Raw genomic sequence first — 18446 nt, forward strand, 5'->3', positions numbered from 1 at the left:
CTGCATATCTGAGGTTATTGATATTTCTCCCAGCAATCTTGATTTCAGCGTGTGCTTCATCCAGCCAGCATTTCGCATGGTGTATTCGGCATATAAGTTAAATAATCAAGGTGACAATATACAGCCTTGATGTACTCCTTTCCCGATTTAGAACCAGTCTGTTGTTCCATTTCCATTTCTAGCCGTTGCTTCTTGACTTGCATACACGTTTCTCAGGAGGCAAGTAAGGTGGTCCGGTATTCCCATCTCTTTAAGAATTTTCCACAGTTTGTTGTGATCCACACTGTCAAATGCTTTGGCATAGTCAATAAAGCAAAAGTAGATGTTTTTCTGGAACTCTCTTGCTTTTTCGATGATCCAACAGATGTTGGCAATTTGGTCTCTGGTTCCTCTGCCTTTTCTAAATCCAGCTTGAACATCTGGGAGTTCAGGGTTCATGAACTGTTGAAGCCTGGCTTGGAGAATTTTGAGCATTACTTGAGCATTACTAGCATGTGAGATGAATGCAATCGTGCGGTAGCTTCAATATTTTTTGGTATTGCCTTCATTTGGGATTGGAATGAAAGCTCACCTTTTCCAGTCCTGTGGCCACTGCTGAGTTTTCCAAATTTGCTGGCATATGGAATGCAGCACTTTCACAGCATCATCTTTTAGGATTTGAAATAGCTCAGCTGGAATTCCATCACCTCCACTATCTTTGTTCATAGTGATGCTTCCTAAGGCCCACTTGACTTAGCATTCCAGTGTGTCTGACTCTAGGTGAGTGATCACACCATTGTGGTTATCTGGGTCATGAAGATCTTTTTTGCATAGTTTTTCTGTGTATTCTTGCCACCTCTTCTTAATATCTTCTGTTTCTGTTAGGTCCCTACCATTTCTGTCCTTTATTGTGCCCATCTTTGCATGAAATGTTTCCTTGGTATCTCTAATTTTCTTGAAGAGTTCTCTAGTCTTTTCATTCTATAGTTTTCCTCTATTTCTTTGCATTGATCACTGAGGAAGGCTTTCTTTTCTCTCTTTGCTATTCTTTGGAACTCTTCATTGACATGGGTATATTGTTCCTTTTCTCCTTTGCCTTTAGCTTCTCTTCTTTTTCTTCCAGTCATTGGGTAGATGGTTTTGTCATTAAAAAAAAAAAAAATTATTTAGTTGCTTTGGATTTTAGTTACTACATGGAAGACCTTTTTTCCAGCTCATGAACACTCTAGTTGTGGTATGTGTGTCCAGTAGTTGTGATGCACAGGCTTAGTTGTGATGTGTGGCATCTTAGTTCCTAACCAAGGATCAAACCTGAGTCCCTTGTATTGCAAGGCAAATTCTTAACCACTGAACCACCAGCAGAGTCCTGGTGGTTTTATCTTTAGCTGACCTACAAGGAAGGTGAATTCTTGGTGACAGAGTCAGAAAATAAACAAAGAGTAAGTAATTTTTAGCAAAAAAAAGATATGGTCTTCATTCTGTGACAATTTGAAGAGAAGCTTAATAGAGAAATGAAAATATGTTTAGATTTCAGTAAATCTGTGCTAGTGACACAGAAACTATAGTAATGGTGAGCAAATACATGAAAAGCAAACCGAGAATAGAATCCTTGGTAACACTGATCACAAAAAGGAAAGTGAAGAATGAAGAGCAAGCAAAAGGTAGTGAGAAAAAATGGATTGAGAAATAGGTAGGAAAATGGAGAAAGTAGAGTCATTATAGCCATAGGAGGAGAGAGTTTCAAGAAGGAAGATATTTGGTATAATTTAGCATTCATTTTTGATTAAAAAAAAAAGCTTAGCAAATTTGGAAGTAAAGATTAGAATGAAGCTTTTGTAATGTAATAGTGCCATCTATATCAAACCAAGAGTGACCAAAATTCATACTCAAGAAAATATTTGAGTTATTCCTCTAAATCATTCATCATAGAAAGATGCCTCATGTACTGAATTATCTAAAAACAACTTGGTAGCTACCCCAGTTCCCTTCTGAGGTCTCCTTTTCACATTGTTAAGGGGAAGTCAGGAACTACAAATCCCTGAACCCCTTTTCCACATGGGTCTGCATTAAGAAATGCAAATGGAAAGCACTCAGGAGAGATCTGGAAGGTAGAAAGGGAGGAGAGGCTATTTCTTTTATAAAAGAAAAAAAAAATCAATAAGTGTTTTTGGATGAAAGGCAATATAATAAAGACATAAAATCTTCACAGTAGAACAAATGTAAAAATTTCTTAGGTATAGTTGGTGGTAAGGGAAAGATAATTTTATAAAGTGAAGCTAAAATAGAAAAATGGTAAAAAGTAGTCAATAAAGAATAAGAAGACGAATGAGAGAAAATTCACTGAGATGACAAAGAATACATAGAGAAATGCTGTTTTACAACAGAGTTGTTGTTGTTCAGTCTCTCAGTTATGTCCGACTCTTTGCACCCCATGGACTGCACAAGCCAGGCTTCCTTGTCGCTCACTATCTCCTAGAGTTTGCTCAAATTCAGGTCAATTGAGTTGGTGATGCTATCTAACCATCTCAGCCTCTGCCGCACTCTTGTCCTTTTGTCTTCAATCTTTGTCAGCATCAGGGTCTTTTCCAATGAGTTGACAGGATAGTATTTGTCAAAAATGGAACAAAGTAAAGTGTCCTCAAGCAGACTCAGATATACACAGTAGATTATAATGTTAAAATGGTGGAATTCCAAATTAGTGGAGCAGGAATAATTATTCTCTAAATAGTGTTGAGGTCATTTGGACAGCAAATAAAATTAAATGAAATGTTTCCATCATAGCATATGCCAAAATAGTGGCACATGAATTTAAGAATTGAATATAAAACAAACAATAAAATCATAGGAAACTAATCTAAATTTTTAAAAATATTGGAGGTAGAAGGCTCTCTAAGCATAAAAGCCAAAAAATCCAGGTACTGTTTATTTGCTAATTTTTTTCTTCTAGGCATAGAGTCAAGTTATCCTCATGTAAAACTTATTAATATCTCAGAAGAGTCCTACAGAATAGTAGTAGTAGTTGTGGTATTAGTACGTAAACAAAATGAAAATTTACATGACAATGAGTGGATAATTTGCAATATATATGGAAAAAGGATAATATTTTTATAAATAAACAACACTTTTAAGATAGTAAGAACTAAACTCACCAGTTGTTAAACTCACTATTAGCAAAATGGGCAAAGAATATACATTGACTATTCTAAAAAGTAGAAATTCAAGTGACCAGTGATGATACTCAAATTTTTGCATTTCACATGCTGGAAAAGTGAAAGTGAAAGTGAAGTCGCTCAGTCATGTCTGACTCTTTGCAACCCCATGGACTGTAGCCTACCATGTTCCTCCGTCCATGGGATTTCCCAGGCAAGAATACTGGAGTGGGTTGCCATGTCCTTATCCAAGGTTATGCTCAAAATCCTACAAGCTAGGTTTCAGTAGTACGTGAACTGAGAACTTCCAGATGTACAAAGTGGATTTAGAAAAGGTGGAGGAACCAGAAATCATATTGCCAACTTTTGTTGGATCATAGAGACAGCAAGAGATTCCAGAAAAACATCTACTTCTGCTTCACTGACTATGCCAAAGCCTTTGACTGTGTGGATCACAACAAACTGGAAAATTCTTAAAGATTTGGGAATACCAGACCATGTTACATCCCTCCTGAGAAATCTGTATGCAGGTCAAGAATCAACAGTTAGAACCGGACATGGAACAATTGACTGGTTCAAAATTGGGAAAGGAGTGCGACAAGGCTGTGGTCACCCTGCTTATTTAACTTATATGCAGAACACATCATGCAAAATGCTAGGCTGGATGAAGCTCAAGCTGGAATCAAGATTGCCAGGAGAAATATCAACAACCTCAGATATGCAGATGATACTACCCTATTGGTAGAAAATGAAGAACTAAAGAGACCCTTGATGAGGGTAAAGAGGAAAGTGAAAAAGCTGGCTTAAAGCTCAACATGAATAAACTAAAATCATAGCATCTGGTCCCATCACTTCATGGCAAACAGAAAGGGAAAAAGTGGAAGCAGTGACAGATTTTATTTTCTTGGGTTCCAAAATCAATGTGGATGGTGACTGTATCCATGAAATAAAAAGATGCTTATTCCTTGAAAGAAAAGCTTTGACTAATGTAGACAGTGTCTTAAAAGCAGAGACATCACTTTGCTGACAAAGGTCCATATAGTCTAAACTGTGACTTTTCCAGTGGTCATGTACAGATGTGAGAGCTGGACCATAAAGAAGGCTGAGTGCTGAAAAACTGATGCTTTCAAACTGTGGTGCTGAAGAAGACTCTTGAGAGTCTTTTAGAATTCAAGGAGATAAAACCAGTCAATCCTAAAGGAAATCAACCCCAAATATTCATTGGAAAGACTGATGCTGAAGCTGAAGCTCTAATGCTTTGGCCACCTGATGCACAGAGCTGACTGGGAAAGGCTGAAGGCAAAAGTAGAAGGTGGATGAGATGGTTAGATGGCATCACTGACTCAATAGACATGAATTTGAACAAACTCCGGAAGATAGTGAAGGATAGAGGAGCCTGGCATGCTGCAGTCTATGGGGTTGCAAAGAGTTGGACATGACTTAGCGACTGAACAACAACAGTAAAATGATCCCCAACAATCTGTTCACATAGTTTTCACATAGTAGAAACTGTTTTGGTTGTCTTCATTCCTTTCACTAGACTCTCCTAAGAATTCCCTGCCAAATTCCCCTGAAGAGGTGTTTGAACAGTATATAGTCAACTGGACCAGTGATGGGTGAGTGTCTATATGAACTGACCAAGGTTCTTCTTCCCCAAATATACATTTAGGATATCTGGAAATGCTTACCTAAAGTTTCAAAATAGTTTCCGAATAGAACTTGTATTTCTACAGCTAAGATTTTTGCCCCAAATAATTAGTGTTACACATTAGAATACGTTTAAAATGGAAGTAATGGAAAATTACTGTAAATTTAAAAATAGGTCATTGCTTAAAAAAAATTATAACTTGATATAATGGAATTCTATGGAGTCTTTAAAACTTGTGTTTTGGAACTGGGACAAAAAATCCAGTGCCTCAATGGATGAGACAAGAAACATGTATGAGTGAAATAATTTGAGTATAACTATAGTTACGGTTCAGTCGCTCAGTCGTGTCTGACTCTGCGACCCCATGGACTACAACATGCCAGGCCTCCCTGCCCATCACCAACTCCCAGAGTTTACTCAAATTCATGTTCATTGAGTCAGTGATGCCATCCAACCATCTCATCCTCTGTTGTTCTCTTCTCCTCTCGCCTTCAATCTTTCCCAGCAACAGAGTCTTCAAATGAGTCAGTTCTTCACATCAGGTGGCCAAAGTATTGGAGTTTCAGATTCAACATCAGTCCTTCCAAAGAATATTCAGGACTGATTTCCTTTAGGATGAACTGGATCTCCTTGCAGTCCAAGGGACTCTCAAGAGTCGTCTCCAACACAACAGTTCAAAAGCATCAATTCTACTGAGCTCAGCTTTTTTTATAGTCCAACTCTCACATCCATACATGACTACTGGAAAAACCATAGCTTTGACTAGATGGACCTTTGTTGGCAAAATAATGTCTCTGCTTTTTAATATGCTATCTAGGTTGGTCATAACTTTTCTTCCAAGGAGTAAGCGTCTTTTTATTTCATGGCTGCAGTCACCATTTGCAGTGATTTTGGAGCCCCCCAAAATAAAGTCTGACACTGTTTCCACTGTTTTTCCATCTATTTGCCATGAAGTGATGGAACCGGATGCCATGATCTTTGCTTTCTGAATGTCGAGCTTTAAGCCAACTTTTTCACTCTCCTCTTTCATTTTCATCAAGAGGATTTTTAGTTCTTCTTCGCTTTCTGCCATAAGTTTGGTGTCATCTGCATATCTGAGGTTATTGATATTTCTCCTGGCAATCTTGATTCCAGCTTGTGCTTCATCCAGCCCAGCATTTCTCATGATGTATTCTGCATATAAGTTAAATAAGCAGGGTGACAATATACAGCCTTGACGTACTCCTTTTCCTATTTGGAACCAGTCTGTTGTCCCATGTCCAGTTCTAACTGTTGCTTCTTGACCTGCATACAGATTTCTCAAGAGGCAGGGCAGGTGGTCTGGTATTCCCATCTCTTTCAGAATTTTCCACAGTTTGTTGTGATCCACACAGTCAAAGGCTTTGGCATAGTCAATAAATCAGAAATAGATGTCTTTCTGAAACTCTTTTGCTTTTTCTATGATCTGATGGATGTTGGCAATTTGATCTCTGGTTCCTCTGCCTTTTCCAAAACAAGCTTGAACATCTGGAAGTTCACGGTTCACGTATTGTTGAAGGGTGGCTTGGAGAATTTTGAGCATTACTTTACTAGTGTGTGAGATGAGTGCAATTGTGTGGTAGTTTGAACGTTCATTGAGTATAACTATATATGCATATATTAGTGAGTTGTAGGGATCACAGCCAGCTAGAATGTTTATGTCCTTACCTAGAGGGTAAACAACTATTCAGTTTCAGCTATTTTTGTTCCCCAAGGGTGCAGACCAAGTATTGCTTGATCTTTTGATTTTCTGATAAATGAAAATGTCTTAATATTAGATGTGAAAAATTCTAATTTAAATTATTGTTGATTGATTTATTAGTTGCTAAGTCATGTCTGACTTTTTGTGACCCCCCCCTCTACTACTCACCCCCATGGGCTGTAGCCAGCCAGACTCCTTTGTCCATGGGATTTTCCCGCAAGAATACTGGAGTGGATTGCCATTTCCTTCTCCAAAGAGCTCTTCCTGACCTAGGGATCAAACCCACGTGTTTTGTGTCTCCTGTTTTGGCAGATTCTTTACCTCTGAACCACCAGGCAAGCAACATTTAAATTATAAGCACAGTTAAAACTAAGAGATTTTTGGCAAACAAATTTAAATGGTATGTGAAATTCATCAGAGGTAAATAATTTGTAATTTCTGTTTAGAAAAATATTCACTTTCGAAGTTGAGCACTCATTTTACTTACTATCTGTTCTTAAGTTTGAGAAATCTGGTTAAAATAGCAGGTATCAAGAGGGAATTCTCCTAAAATCAGAAATAAGGCCAGCATGTCTGTTCACTCTACTGTTCTGGAGATTCCAGCCAAAGTAATAACAAAAACTAAAGCAGTAAGTAAATATAAACATAAATAGGCAAAAAATATTGATGTTTTTATAGATGTTGTAACCCAGCAATTCCAATTTTGAGTTATTCTTGAGGGTATAATGAGTAATTTGCACAAGAATATATATTCAAGGGTATTAATTCAGCTATATTTAACTAGAAAAGGTGGAAACAATCTAAGTGTATAGCAATGATGGGTGGGTTGAACAATTTGGCACATTCCTACAAAGATGTGAGATTTTCTACATTAAAATATACATGTGTTTGCATATATTTTAACAAGAATAAATATAACTAACATCTAAAAGTAAACATTAGTTTAAAAATATTGTAATGCACATTGGGCTTTTAGTCGTTTGTCTCTAGTGGTGGGATTTGATTTTTCTGATTTATTTTTTTTTTACGGTGAGCACACATTCTCTGTATAGTCAAAGGCTAGCACTTTACATTTTATTTTGAAATTGAAGTTTTGTTAATTTAATAGAATATAAATTAGACAAAATATATTTTATTTTACTGAAGAATGAGTCTCCCATCTACTTAGTAAGCCACAATAAATCAAACCAGAAAGGAAATTTTTGAAGAGGTGTTCAAGAGTGTCTAATGATCCAGAGAAGTCACAAAAGACAAATACTGAGGAGTGTTTGTAATGTTGGTAATTAGTAGGTCATTCTTTGTGATCCTTACAACTCTGCATTAAAAATGAGATTTGTTTTGTTCCTAAAATCAAAGAGATGCCATTTTCCCTTGTCCAAAGCAATTTGTTCAGTTTTCATGTTGCTCAAGACTTCCCTTGTGGCTCAGACGGTAAAGCATCTGCCTACAATGCAGAAGAGCCGGGTTCGATCCCTGGGTTGGGAAGATCCCCTGGAGAAGGAAATGGCAACCCACTCTAGTACTCTTGCCTGGAAAACCCTATGGACGGAGGAACCTGGTAGGCTATAATCCATGGGGTCGCAAAGAGTCGGACATGACTGAATGACTTCACTTTCATGTTGCTTGATGATGTTTAAAAAAAGGTGCTGGGACTTGTATATGTCTGCTAGCCTGAATTAAATATAATAAGCATCTAAGCAAACTTAGAGGGCATTCGTTTTATACAGTAATTTTATAGGAGATACTGATTATTGTCCATAAATTAATAGTAATGATTATAAAGCATGTTAAAATTAAATATCTTGAAATATTCATTAATGCATTCCTTCATATATTCATTCAACAAATATTAAATGGCTACTCTGTGCCAGGCATTGCTTAGGTGTTGTGGGTCTACGTCCAAGAACAAAACAGATATTATGCTTATATTCCAGTAGGGGAAAGTAAGACAATAAACAAAAGAGTAAAGCATCTGCTCAGGCTAATGGTGACTGCTATCAAGAAAAATAAATCCTAGAAGGGCAGGTTGTTCAGGGGTGGCGTTGGGGTTGAGCTATTAAATAGGGCAATCATGATCTATCATGCTGTAAAGGGACCTGTGTACAAAGGCTTCATAAAAATAAGGAAATCATTCTGAATCTGCAGGAAGAGCGATACCAGAGAGCAGCAGGGGCCAACCTTTGGAGATTCTAACTTTCCTCTTGATACCACAGGAAGTCTTTGGAGGATTTTCAGCAGAAAAGTAATTGACACCTCTGACTTAGGTTTGAGGAGAAGGGGATGTCAGAGGTTAAGGTGCTTGGATGGCATCACCAACTCAATGGACATGAGTTTGAGAAAGCTCTGGGAATTGATAATGGACAGGGAAGCCTGGCGTGCTGCAGTCCATGGGGTCGCAAAGAGACATGACTGAGTGACTGAACTGAACAGAACTTAAATCACATCTGTAAAGTACCTGAGAGAACATATTCATAGATTTCAGGGATTAGAGCATGGATATCTTTTAATGGCCATTATTCTGTCTACCGCAGGTAGTTTACTAGATTACATCACTGGGAGTACAAAGTCAAAGCAGGCATCACAGTTGGTTGATTCAGCAGTTTAAAAGTGTCATCAAGTACAAGCCAATAATCTGATTAATGCAAAGCACTTGAATAGACATTTATCCAAAGAAAAGAACCTATGTAAAAGAGCTGACTCATTGGAACAGACCCTGAAGCTGGGAAAGATTGAAGGCAGGAGGAGAAGGGTGCGACAGAGGATGAGGTGGTTGGATAGCATCATGGACTCGATGGACATGAGTTTGAGCAAGCTCTGGGAGTTGGTGGTGGACAGGGAAGCCTGGTGTGCTGCAGTCCAGAAGTCAGACACAACTGAGTGACTGAACTGAACTGAACTGACTTAGGTTTGAAAAGGCTCACTCATTTCATTACATTGTTAGTCACTCAGTTGTGTCCGACTCTTTGCAACCCCATGGACTTTAGCCCACCAAGCTCCTCTGTCCGTGGAATTCTCCAGGCAAGAGTGGGTTGCTATTCCTTTCTCCAGGGCTTCTTCCCAACCTAGGGATTGAACCTAGGTCTCCTGCGCTGCAGGCAGGATTCTTGACCATCTGAGCCACCAGGGAAGCCCACTCATACTGCCCTGCTAAGAGCAGAGGCCAAAGAATTATACTGGTTAGCATTCATTGCTCCTCTGGATCCATTCTCTGCCCTTCCCTGTCCTATGTCCCTGGGGCTGCCTGGCCTTCTGCTTCTAAATGGATGTGGGCAAAGAGAGGTGTTTGCAGTACGTCTGTAAAAGAAGGGGAGAGTCTGGGAATGTTTCTCTTGGGTATTTTCCTCCCAATTCATGGTTTTTAGTAGGATGTATTAATATTTTAGCCACAGCTCATGTGATTTAAACTATTAGGTAACTAACATAGGTTTGTAAAGACTTATGATGTTTAGTGTTTGGTTATATGTAAATCCAGTTCTTGGTATTATTTGTAATCAAAATTTTAAGTGCATTTTTTTAAAAGCTCTCTCTCATTCCATTTCTTCTTTTGTAGAACTGCGTGCCAGTGGCCATGAGACAGGTTCTATTTCTGCTGGAGTGTCTTTGGATAGATATCTTGATCATATCCTTAATGGTAGCAGAGGAAAGCCAGTGCTCTGCGCTTGCCATTTTGGGAGGTCTGCGCAGCAGTACACTGTGGCACTCCGCCCACGTTTTTCCGCTTAAGAAAAATATACGCAAATAATGAGAAACAGCTGCTGCTTTCCTACACTGGTGCAGTTCCGAATTTAGCCTATAACTCCTGCCCATGAACCTTGTGTTCCACACTAAAAATTGGGAAAAGCCTCTGCTGGTGGGTCCAGTTGAGTATGTTCATTTTCATTTCTAGTATAGAGGGAAAAACAGTATTTTTCCTCTTCAGGAAATTTCTCTTGTGGCTTGAATTTTACTGGTGGCCTTTAAAGAGGGCCAGTTCCATCTGGGCTCAGTTATCGTTCAGGTTCTTTTTTTTTTTTCTTTTTTTCTTTTTCAAATTGGTTTTCTCATTCTTGGTCTGTGGCTGACTTCCCTCTGGGAGGTTGGCGATACCGCCCAGTAACTGGAGTGAGTGCCTGATTAAAGATTGCAGCTAATGACGTTTGGGATGGACATGATGTTGTTATGCTTTCATGTCTCTCTTTTTTTCTTCTAATAGTTTCTTATTAGTTAAAACCTTAAGTAAAGCATGTGAGTTTCTTGGAAATGTTAAAACATTTCTTTTTATCTACTATACTTTAATGCCAGATTGTGTGTAGGCTAGTGACCCAGAAAAGCCATTTACTGATATATGGTGTGTAATTTAGCCAAACTGGTTTGATTACATTGCTGGGTATGATTTAGGCCCATGGAAGAGTCAACTAGCAATTTGATTGAAGCCACACTCTGCCTTGTCATCCAAAGATCAGAACAGAAGCCTTAATTAGCCTAGTTGTTAATCAAAACAAAAATCCAGTTTTTGGTGGTTACCTGGAAGACTGTTTATCACAGGAATCAATATGGCCTTGAACATCATTCAAATGAATAACAATCACAGGGAAATAGATACATCTCTCCTATTGTTTTCAGTTAGCTTTATAATGACACAGCATGCAGTTTGGATCAAATGATAGAGACTGCCCCTAAATTATTTTAGGGGTCAGAATGAAACTTAATTTCTTTGGGTTGTGTTCCATTTACTGCTCCCTACTCTAGGCACCCACTTTGGAAAAGGGGTTGTAATTTTTATCCTTGTTCTTGGGACATTGCAAGGCATTTTTCAGAGATTAAAAAGGGACTTGAATAAATTGGAGTTCTTGCTATTTATGCCTTTGGGAGAATAATCTTTGCTGCTAACATTTACTGTCCAAAGATTTGAAATGATAAGTCTAGATTATGAAAATGTCTTTTAACAAAATAATTTGAGAAATGCTATTCATTTACAAATGGAAGACTTGGAATAGAGAAACTTTTAGAGGAATTACTCTACTGGGTGCCACTTCTTTCTCCTTCTCTTATTGGCTTGGCTTTATCTTCTTGGGTTCCTTAGGAGTAACCTCTGCCCACTTGATACTAAGAACTCTTTTTAAACTCATCTGTTCATATCTGCATTGGAGACATTGCTGAAGTGTGATCTTTGTATTCACTAATTAAGAAAATAACCAGATTATTTTTTGCATGATGTAGAACAAGAGCAATTGAACTATTACCTCTTGCTTGATCCTTTATTCTGATGTCTTAATTCTAACTAAAATATTTGTTTTTGATAAAATAATTTTTCTCTTTGAAAAGACTTTTTGAGCTGCTTTATTTGGAACTTTGGTTTGGTTTGGTTTGTGTTTTGATTGGAAGAAAGAATGAGAAGAGAAGAAATATGATTATCTGTGTGTTAAGTTTTTCCTCACCATATCCATGTTTTGATCAATAAACCCCAGAATACTTTAAAAGATAACATATCTGGTTTGTGTTCTCACAGAAAGGAATAAAAGAAGGAAAAGTCAGATGTGTTAGGATATATTCTATAAATTTTTGTGGGTCTTATCTTTAATACAATTTTATTAAATTAATAGGATCTATTGGGATGCAGTATAGATAGCCCTGGGCTTCCCTGGTAACTCAGCTGGTAAAGAATCTGCCTGCATGCGGGAGACCCAAGTTTGATTCCTGGGTTAAAGATCATCTGGAGAAGAGATAGGCTACCCACTCTGAGCGACTTTCATTTTATTTCATAAATAGCCCTTGCTTGGAATCCGGAACTGTGTTATGGCTCTAGTTTTGCTACTCATGACCTAAGCTAATTATCTTGCCTCTTTTCAAATAAAATGACAGCAGAAAAGCTGAGTTACCTTTCCAAAAAAATTCCTAAAATCAATCCTAGTTTAGTCTAGACTTAAGCTTAATTGAATGTAACAACCCTCACCTTATTTAATCATGGAACCACACCAAATAATATACTATAGAACAAGAGATCTGGGGCTTCCCAGGTTGCTCTAGTGGTAAAGAACCCGCCTGCCAATGCAGGAGACATATGAGACATGGGTTCATTCCCTGGGTTGGGAAGATCCTCTGGAGGGGGGCATGACAACCCATTCCAGTCTTCTTGCCTGGAGAATTCCATGGACAGAGGAACCTGGTGGGCTATAGTCCATGGAGTTACAAAGAGTCTGACACAACTGAAGTTACAGAGCATGCATGCCGAATAAGAAATCTGCACAAAGCTACTTAGAAAATACTGAAATAAATGGTCACTCTGTTTATCTTTAATATGTATGATTACATGATTTTCTATAGCAGCTAAAGTAAGAAAATATTTTATATTGTTTCGGTTATGGTGCCTTTACTGTTTATAGATCTTTTCTAATGGATGTAGGAAAAGGGTTTTCAGGAATGAGACTCTGGCTGGCAAAGAAGGAGAGAGTAGGTATCCTTCCATTTATCTAGCTCTGTGTCCTGAATCTTAAATATGTTAATATTATTGCCATTAGAGAGAATTGCTTTTGAATGAGAGAAGTTAAAACTTAACATTCTTTTGTTTAACCAGCCACTGGTTGGTCTTTTTATGGAATAAGAGAATAAACTTTTAACTTATCTTAAAACTCTTCTTCAATGTTATTCTAGTGCATTGTATAAATTTAACTAAACCCCAAACTACCAAAAATTTTCAGGGGTCTCTGTTCTTTCTTAGTGCTTGCTTACTCTGGAAAACATAGATTTTTATAGAATAGCTTTTCTTTTTGATCCATGCCAAAGCAATCATGAAAAGTGAGCCATCATAAAAACTGTTTTTTCAAAGTAGATGATGTGACTGGTCTCATAAAGGTGAGTGGGTGGAGGAAGGAGCTAAATAATACTGACCATAATTCAGTTAGGTTTGTAATCATGACTAAATGGAGATCAAAAAGGAGGAAATGGGGATTTAGTCTTCACACAAATAAAATGTTTCAAAAACAAGAGACAACTGGATGAAATTGAATAGGCTACAGAAAAAGGGTAAGGAAATGGTAGGAGTAGATGCAGATGGAAGAAGGAAGAATTCTAAGAAATAATTTACTGACTTTTTGCTTGAGGGATGGACTTGCTGTTTAAATGGAACTTTAGAAAAACTCAAGTATTAATGTATGCAATAGCACCCAAGAAGTTTAGTAAGAGATTAAAATGGTTTAAAAAAACAGCTGAGAACTTGTGAATGTTCTTTTTCTCTAATTTTTTACCACTTCTCCTATGGTCTCCATCCCCAAATATTGAACAATTCTAAGTTCAATTTGTAGTAATTGCACTTCATTGGCTCTCAATGAATAATGAGACACCTTAGTCAATTATGATTTTCTGAATATAATTTTCAGGACTATTCAAGTTCACAGATAAAGTAGTTACATAAATATGACAATGCTTCCTCATTAGTTTTATGCTCATGACAAAGATTTTAAACTGTTCATAAGGTATATGGAGTGAAAACTGAGCTTGGAGTTCAAGAAATATTTAGGAATTGGAAAATAATTCATTTTGATTAGAAGTAGGTGTAAGAAGGGACTATGTTTCAGTGATGTTAGGAAGGTAGTATGGGTGTAACAAATGGAGAGCTTTGGAAGGCAGGGTGAGCATTTGGACTTTATTTTGGTTGTGATGGGATCCATTGTGGATTGTCTTTTTTCTTTTTTTTGATCCACAGAAGGAAGAACAAAAACTACACACATCCCTGTGCAGGATCTATACTTAGAAAGTGGTAGGAATCAGATAAACAGAGGCATAAGGAGCCATCACATGGATAGAAGAAGGACCAGGATGATTATTGTCCAGAAGGGATTGTTGGCCAACATTACTTGATATCACTGAAAGGTTGAGAAAAATGAAAACAAAAACAAACAAACAAACAAAAAATAGTTATCAGTTTTTCTATACTTTAATGGCCTTCAAAAGAGCAGTTTATTTTTGTGTATGGTGTTAGAAAGTGTTCTAGATTAATTCTTTTACAAGTGGTTGACCAGTTTTCCCAGAACAAAGATAAACTCAAAATGGATTAAGGTTCTAAATGTAAGACCAGAAACTATAAAACTCCTAGAGGAAAACATAGGCAAAACACTCACTGACATAAATCACAGCAGGATCCTCTATGACCCACCTCCCAGAGTAATGGAAATAAAAGCAAAAATAAACAAATGGGATCTAATTAAACCTAAAAGCTTTTGCACAAGGAAGGAAACTATAAGCAAGGTGAAAAGACAGCCTTCAGAATGGGAGAAGATAATAGCAAACAAAGAAACTGACAAAGAATTAATCTCCAAAATATACAAGCAGCTCCTGCAGCTCAATACCAGAAAAATAAACGACCCAATCAAAAAGTGGGCCAAAGAACTAAACAGACATTTCTCCAAAGAAGACATACAGATGGCTAACAAACACATGAAAAGATGCTCAACATCACTCATTGTCAGAGGAATGCAAATCAAAACCACATTGAGGTACCATTTCACTCCCATCAGAATGGCTGCTATCCAAAAGTCTACAAGCAATAAATGCTGGAGAGGGTATGGAGAAAAGGGAACCCTCTTACACTGTTGGTGGGAATGCAAACTAGTACAGCCACAATGGAGACCAGTGTGGAGATTCCTTAAAAAACTGGGAATAGAACTGCCATATGACCCAGCAATCCCACTGCTGGGCATACACACCGAGGAAACCAGAATTGAAAGAGACGCGTGTACCCCAATGTTCATCGCAGCACTGTTTACAATAGCCAGGACACGGAAGCAACCTAGATGTCCATCAACAGACGAATGGATAAGGAAGCTGTGGTACATATACACAATGGAATATTACTCAGCCATTAAAAAAATACATTCAAATCAGTTCTAATGAGGTGGATGAAACTGGAGCCTATTATACAGGGTGAAGTAAGTCAGAAAGAAAAATACCAATACAGTATATTAATGCATATATATGGAATTTAGAAAGATGGTAATGATGACCGTATATGCGAGACAGCAAAAGAGACATAGATGTAAAGAACAGGTTTTTGGACTCTGTGGGAGATGGCAAGGGTGGGATGATTTGAGAGAATAGCATTGAAATATGTATACTATCATATGTGAAACAGATCGCCATTCCAGGTTTGATGTATGAGATAGGGTGCTCAGGGCTGGTGCACTGGGATGACCCAGAGGGATGGGTTGGGGAGGAAGGTGGGAGGGAAGGAAGGTCAGGATGGGGAACACATGTACAACCCATGGCTGATTCATGTCAATGTATGGCAAAAACCCCTACAATATCATAAAGTAATTAGCCTCCAATTAAAATAAATAAAATTCATTAAAAACAAAACAAAAGAAGAGCAGTTTAAGCAGGAGGTTGAGGTCAGATTTCAAGGGACTGACAGTGGTTTAGAAGCACAAACTAAACATCACAACTACAGTTTATTTGGAAAAAGTTAGATGGTGAAAATAAAAGTAAAGAGAGAGATATGGTAATAGCTTAAAAGGTAGAAGAACTGAACTTAGAATTTTAAGCATGACATCATTTGTATACTGAGTCAGGAGAAAGAGAAGAAAGAATAAATGCCCATAAGTGAGGAAATTGTATTAAAAATAGAGAAAGGATTTTTTTTTTCTGGGAGAAATATCCAGAGGAGACAGAAAGAAAAGAGAACAAAGCCATGAATATAAGCATTGGTATTGGTGAGACATTTTATAGAATGATAAGAAGGACAATATTGCAAAATTCAGTCTTAGTTTGAAGAAAGTAGGAAAACCACTAGACCAATAAAGTATGATCTAAATCAAATCCCTTATGATTATACAGTGGAAGTGACAAATAGATTCAAGGAATTAGATCTGATAGAATGCTTGAGGAACTATGGACAGAGGTTTGTAACATTGTACAGGAGGCAATGATCAAAACCATCCCCAGGAAAAAGCAATGAAAAAAAGCAAAATGCCTGTCTGTGGAAGCCTTACAAATAGCTGAGAAAAGAAGAGAAGCTACAGGCAAAAGAGAAAAGGAAAAATATACCCATCTGATTGCAGAGTTCCAAGGAATAGCAAGGAGAGATAAGAAAGCCTTCCTCAGTGATCAATGCAAAGAAATAGAGAAAAATAATAGAATGAAAAAGACTAGAGAGCTCTTCAAGAAAATTAGAGATACCAAGGGAACATTTCATGCAAAGATGGGCAAAAAAAAGGACAGAAATGGTATGAACTTTTAACAGAAGCAGAAGATATTAAGAAGTGGCAAGAATACACAGAAAAACTATGCAAAAAAGTATAAACTTATACAAAAAAGTATAAACATAATCATAGAGATTATGATTATAATCATAATCATGATCCAGACAACCATAATGATGTGATCACTCACCTAGAGCTAGACATCCTAGAGTGTGAAGCTAAGTGGGCTTTAGGAAGCATCACTATGAACAAAGCAGGTGGGGGTGATGGAATTCCATCTGAGCTATTTCAAATCCTAAAAGATGATGCTGTGGAAGTGCTGCAGTCAATATGCCAGCAAATTTGGAAAACTCATCAGTGGTCACAGGACTGGAAAAGATCAATATGCTAGCAAATATGGAAAACTCAGCAGTGGCCATAGGATTGGAAAATGTGTTTTCATTCCAATCCCAAAGAAGGTCAATGCCAAGGAATGTTCAGACTACTGAGTGATTGCACTGATCTCACATGCTAGCAAAGTAATGCTCAAAATTCTTCAAGCCAGCTTCAATTGTGATAGCTTACGGTGTATGGTGTCAGATTTATGATCTCCAAAGAAGAAGATTTAGCTTCGGGACCAGGGACCAGGCTTGATCACTCAAGAGCTTTTGTGTAACAGAGTTTTCTTGAAGTACAAAAAGGGACAGAGAAAGCTTCTGACATACACATGAAAAGGGGGGCAGAGAGTGCTCCGTTCCCTATTCTTTGCAAGGGAGCTATATACCTTATTACAGTAAAGGGTCTTATCAGACCCACTCTCACAATATAAGATAACAGGATTAGAACTAACAATAGAAAGATCTTACCAGACCCACTCCCACAACATACATCTTAAGATAACAAGATTAGTCAGAAGGTTCTTGTTAAGGAGAAACATGTCTTTGAGCAAGATACATTGTTATATTGACTAAGACAAAGCAATGTAGCAAAAAAGTTTGTCCTTTTCTCCTCCTTGAGAGCCTCAGACCCCTTTCTCCTTGTCCAGGGCCCTGGAACACTTCTTCCTCAAGGGCCCCGGACTCCTTATCAAACTACCTATGGATAAACTCTCTGCTTCATTGACTACACTAAAGCCTTTGACTATGGGGGTCACAACAAAGTGTGGAAAATTCTTGAGATGGGAATACCAGACCACCTTACCTGTCTCCTGAGAAACGTGTATGCAGCTCAAGAAACAATAGCTAAAACTGGGCATGGAACACAATGACTGGTTCCAAATCGGGAAAGGAGTATGTCAAGGCTGTATATTGTCACCCTGCTTATTTAACTTCTATGTGGAGTACCTCATGTGACATGCCAGGCTGTATGAAGCAAAAGTTGGAATCAAGATTGCCAGGAGAAATATCAATAACGTCAGATATGCAGATGACACTACCCTTATGGCAGAAAGTGAAGAGGAACTGAGGAGCTTCTTGATGAAAGTGAAAGAGGAGACTAAAAAAGCTGGTTTAAAACTCAACATTCAAAAAACAAAGATCATGGCATCTGGTCCCATCACTTCATGGCAAATAGATGGGGAAACAATGGAAACAGTGACAGACTTTATTTTCTTGGGCTCCAAAATCACTGCAGATGGTGATTGCAGCCAGGAAACTAAAAGACACTTGCTTCTTGGAAGAAAAGGTATGACAAACCTAGATATGTATTCCAAAGCAGAGACATTACTTTGCCGACAAAGGTCCGTATAATCAAAGCTATGATTTTTCCAGTAGTCATGTATAGATGTGAGAGTTAGACCA

The 18446-nt window shown here is 37.8% G+C and overlaps 1 protein-coding gene and 1 long non-coding RNA gene across 2 annotated transcripts in view; both read left to right on the forward strand.

Annotated features, from left to right (window-relative positions):
• LOC145516425 (uncharacterized) overlaps positions 1 to 16597 on the forward strand; it is a 33327-nt gene extending 16730 nt beyond the window's left edge. Inside the window, exon 2 of the long non-coding RNA XR_014061379.1 lies at positions 14178 to 16597. This is a non-coding gene — a long non-coding RNA (uncharacterized LOC145516425). The remainder of the gene's footprint in view (positions 1 to 14177) is intronic.
• LOC145516423 (uncharacterized) overlaps positions 1 to 18446 on the forward strand; it is a 581394-nt gene that overhangs the window by 316953 nt on the left and 245995 nt on the right. The gene's annotated exons all lie outside the window — the stretch shown is intronic.

Source organism: Giraffa tippelskirchi, chromosome 8 (genome assembly GCF_054371585.1).
Source record: "Giraffa tippelskirchi isolate mGirTip1 chromosome 8, T2T-mGirTip1v1.2.pri, whole genome shotgun sequence".
NCBI classification, from domain to species: Eukaryota; Metazoa; Chordata; class Mammalia; order Artiodactyla; family Giraffidae; genus Giraffa; species Giraffa tippelskirchi.